Source organism: Aptenodytes patagonicus, chromosome 1 (genome assembly GCF_965638725.1).
Source record: "Aptenodytes patagonicus chromosome 1, bAptPat1.pri.cur, whole genome shotgun sequence".
In the NCBI taxonomy this organism is placed as follows: Eukaryota; Metazoa; Chordata; class Aves; order Sphenisciformes; family Spheniscidae; genus Aptenodytes; species Aptenodytes patagonicus.
In genome coordinates this window covers 158403119-158407763 of record NC_134949.1, presented here as the reverse complement: position 1 = coordinate 158407763, position 4645 = coordinate 158403119, and positions in this window count along the sequence as shown.

The window sequence follows — 4645 nt, the reverse complement described above, 5'->3', positions numbered from 1 at the left end:
TTTTATAAAAACAAACAAAGAGCAACAGGTTTGTATCACCTAGATAACCACGGGAAGAAAAGTGTTCTAGAAGCAGCAGGCCCAACAAAAGTGGATTTCCTATGGACTGAGCCACACACCTCCACAAATGATTTGCCAAGCCCCAGCTTCCCTTCTTCCACAATACCTTTGGTCCCTGTCCTCCCATGTCCTTCAAGTCTCCTGTCACATCCTCCAGTTGTGATCCTGAGCCATACACACCCTCAGTGGACTCCTGGCAGACCAAATAGAGCGGATAACTATTTGGTTCAAGCTGGGGGGAAAGGGGCACTCATCCAGGTCTCTGTAATCTTGCCACTGACTTTCACAAAACTTGCAGGAACTAACTTTGCTATTGGAGACTTCCATTTACCTGTCAAACTTGCTTGACAGTGGCTAACAGCATGAAAGATGTTATGGAAGAGGCAGGACTGATTTACAGTGCAGTTGTGTAAGCCAAGCTAAAATATGAGAGAGAAAAATTAAAGACACTCAGTTTAATTGTAGATTGCTTTCTTGACAGCTTAGGCAGTTCATGGTACGCAATCAAATAATAGAAGATCGGATACAGAAAGTAATGTCACACTACTGAGCCTAGAATAAGATGATACTATTTCTACATGAAAAAGCAAGAATTCTGCAAGATAATTGAAGAATGCTGTTGGGAGACATGACAAAGCCAATTGCTTCACTTCCCATCCTTCTCCACCTCCGTGCATGCCATGGATGCTCCTGACCTGATCAAGTTGATTCCATTTCCAGATTCACTTATTTTAGACCCATTCAAAAAAATCACAATAACACCTTTTTCCATCCCCCTACCCCAAAGCTTAGCAATTATGCAGACAGCAGAGAGGAGTCACACCACGGGAGCAATTCAGATATTCTGCCTTTGTAAAGCAGGGATTGCCAAGGGTTGCACCCTGGCAGGTCTGCGGTAGTTATCCTCAGGGTTGGAAACAGGAGTCCACGTGGGTATGGGGTTGCAGGGATCACAGGAGGAAAAGCTTCAAAACAAAGGCAGCAGAGGGTCACTCTCATTTTCCACTTATCTGGACAAAACAGCTGAGTTAGGGGTCCTCTCTGAAACCTTCCCAGAAAGATCACCACCTGCTGCTGGAGCATTTCGGGGAACCTCTCCCACCTCAACACACGCCTCTGTTTTGGAGGGCTCACTTCAGTTACAGTACTCAAGCTAGAAACAAGGACGCTTTTCTGATTTCAAAGAAAACTTTTTTTCATGCACAAACTCAAAGTGAACATACCCACTTTAACTGAATCAGGTTTACATGTGCAAGCATCAAACTGACTCGGAAACAGTAATTTAAAAGCAGCAGGAGGAAACTATGTGCTAGCACCAGCATACGGTACCTATAGCTATTTTTAGAACAAAAGAGAAGGTTCTCAATGCAGATAAAAATATAGAACCTTCCACTAAGCACGGAAGTTTAATATGACTGTGGAGCCCTCCCCCTCCTCTCAAGATTTAAGATACTAGAGTGCAAATTTGAGCAACGTGAGCCAGCAATGTGCACTCGCAGCCCAGAAGGCAAATCGTATCCTGGGCTGCATCAAAAGCAGCGTGGCCAGCAGGTCCAGGGAGGGGATTCTGCCCCTCTACTCTGCTCTGCTGAGACCCCACCTGGAGGACTGCGTCCAGCTCTGGAGCCCTCAGCATAAGAAAGACACGGACCTGTGGGAGCAGGTCCAGAAGAGGGCCACGAAAATGATCAGGGGGATGGGACACCTCTCCTGTGAAGAAAGGCTGAGAGAGTTGGGCTTGTTCAGCCTAGAGAAGAGAAGGCTTCGGGGAGACCTTCTTGCAGCCTATCAGTACTTAAAGGGGGCTTATAAAAAAGATGGCGGCAAACTTTTTAGCAGGGCCTGTTGCCACATGACAAGGGGGAATGGCTTTAAACTAAAGGGGGGCAGATTTAGACTAGATATAAGGAAGAAATTTTTTACAGAGGGTGGTGAAGCACTGGCACAGGTTGCCCAGAGAGGTGGTGGATGCCCCATCCCTGGAAACATTCCAGGTCAGGTTGGATGGGGCTCTGAGCAACCTGATCTAGTTGAAGATGTCCCTGCCCACAGCAGGGGGGTTGGACTAGATGACCTTTAGAGGTCCCTTCCAACCCAAACTATTCTATGATTCTATGATTCTATGAAATTTGTAAAGCAGTTTAACTGACTCTCTATACCTTCACAACTGTTATAAGTACTATTAGCAAAGCAGTAGGTATTATCAACACCACTTAACCATTAGTTTTTCTTGTTACTAGTTTTGAATTTGAAAGAGAAACTTATGTATTATTTGAAACTATTTGAAATTCAATTTTTCCCCTGTTCACACCTAAAATAATTTTTAAGCCTCAACTGCCTGTTCACGAAGATCTTGCTGTTAACAGCACCATGCGACAGCCCTATCTATTTGCCCACACGCCTACATCACTCCCAGTGAAGGAGCAAAACTTTGGAGTCTGTCCATAAGGATGCTCTCTTTGAAGTCCTTCTACTTCTACAACCAGTCACTTCACGAGCAGTGAGGTCAGAGCAGCTTCCCATTGCAGAAACGGGACTGGAGCCCACCTGAGCAGAGCCACTGGAGCAGCACCGCCATGGCCCCCCAGCATAGCTCAAGCAACCATTTCTCAGAGCTCCAGCCCCAGAAATAGCTTGCTCAGGTGAGCTAACTTTTCAGGAGAACCCGAGAAAGCAGCACATAACACATAGACGTTACAGAGCAACCTGAGCTGATGTACTCTGCTTTGACAACATTAAGAACTATATAGATGCTAACAAAGTAATAACATACTATACGTGCATTTCCATGCCTCAGTTTCCTCACCTTCGTAGAGCGTTCCTCGGGCCCCTCCAAGATCCTGCAGATCGTTAAGTCCTCTCTATGCTTCAGACCAGCTCCCTGTGACTATGGCTGCTCTTAATGGTCACCCACCCCCAAGAAGAGCGTTCTCTTCTCTTCCAACCCCCACACTTCCTGTGCATCTTTTTTTTCTTCCCCAGCCAAGACTTTTATCTTAGAGGTTAGCACCAACTCCTAAAAATTTTTTTGTTGTTGTTGTTCTGCATTTCATAATGTTTCAAACTCGGTCCTCTACTGAGATATTTAAATCCATCTTGTTCCTCTCTGAGTTGCTGCAGTTTGCTGCCCTGATGTCTCACACTGAATAGAAGCCACTGAGGTCTGGTGAGTTACCATTACACCTGGTCTACGGGGGAAACATGCCACTTACGAGCAAATTGTGGGCTCCACCACTCAGCAGTTTCTAATTAGTATTAAAATCTCACTCAAACCTCTTTTATTGTACGTAGAAAGATCCACAAACTGACAAATACACATGCTGTTAACTGTACTGATTTCAAAGAGATTTTAAACCAACAAATACAGTGAGTGGAGTGGTAGCATCCATGACAAGCCACAGGTTTCACAGAGCAGAACGTACAGAAGCTTGATTGCATCCTCTCTTCTGCCACAGTATGGTCAGGTGGCCATAGAAGCTATTTAGACACGTGAAGGTGTCTTCAGGAAAGCTGAACATGATGGTAACACTCATTAGATAGGACCATTGGATCTAAACCACCAGCAAAAGGATTTGTCCCTTCATTACGTGAGCTGATGGAAAGATGAACAACGATTTTGCTTTTCTCAAGTTCTCAGTTACCAAAATGTGAAAAAGTAGCAGACCTACAAATGCAGTCGAGTAAAAAAAGCAAAATAAATCTATGTTTTACTGCAGGGATAAAATGGGTATCTGCCACCTGCAGCACACACGCTCGACACCACCAAACAGTCCCAAAGGGTGACATAGTGTGAGGTGAAAATCCAACCTAATTAATGACAGGTGGAAACCGCTGGAGTCAAACAGTTTTACATCAAAGTGCAGCTGCTGCAAATGGATCGAGAGAGGGCACATGGACTCTGTTTTTCCCAGATGAATATTTTTTGCTTGCGACCAGCTGCCACCTTTGTGGCCTTCTCCACGCTATGACTCTGACACGTTTTCCCTCTCTGTCAGAGCACACACAGATGATTGCTCTTCTTGTATCAGGCATACCCGCTTCAAGATGTATCGGCCAGCATCTGAATTATTTCCAATCAGGCATTTTAATGGTTCACGTTACCTGTTTTTCAGTAGTAAAAGCTGGCATTTTTCAGCAGTGTCCTAGTGGATAATGATTCCCTAATCTGTGTGATACCAAAAACGACTGGACGGTGAAAGACTTGTAGGAAACCTCCTGACACGCCGTCTGCCGTCACTGCAAAGTCTCAAGAAAATATTTTCACCTCAAGGCCGCAGTACCCAAAGGGGAGTTACGGCGGCAACGGGTCTCTATAGGGGCCCTCACAGAGACAAACCTCCGCCTCAAAACTGCTGAGAAAAGCCTCAGAATAAATTTATTGGGGGGTGGGGGTGGACTGCGGAGAAAAGTCTCAGAATAAATTTATTTGGGGGGTGGGGGCCACCAGCCCGCGCGGTGTGGTTCCCCTTCCCCCGGCGGTCCCCAGCGCTCCCGGAACGATGCGCTCGGGGCGCTGTTTCCGGGAGGGAGGGAAGGACGGGGGGCGGGGTTTGAGCGCGGCGCCGCCGAGCAGGGCGCCTCGCCG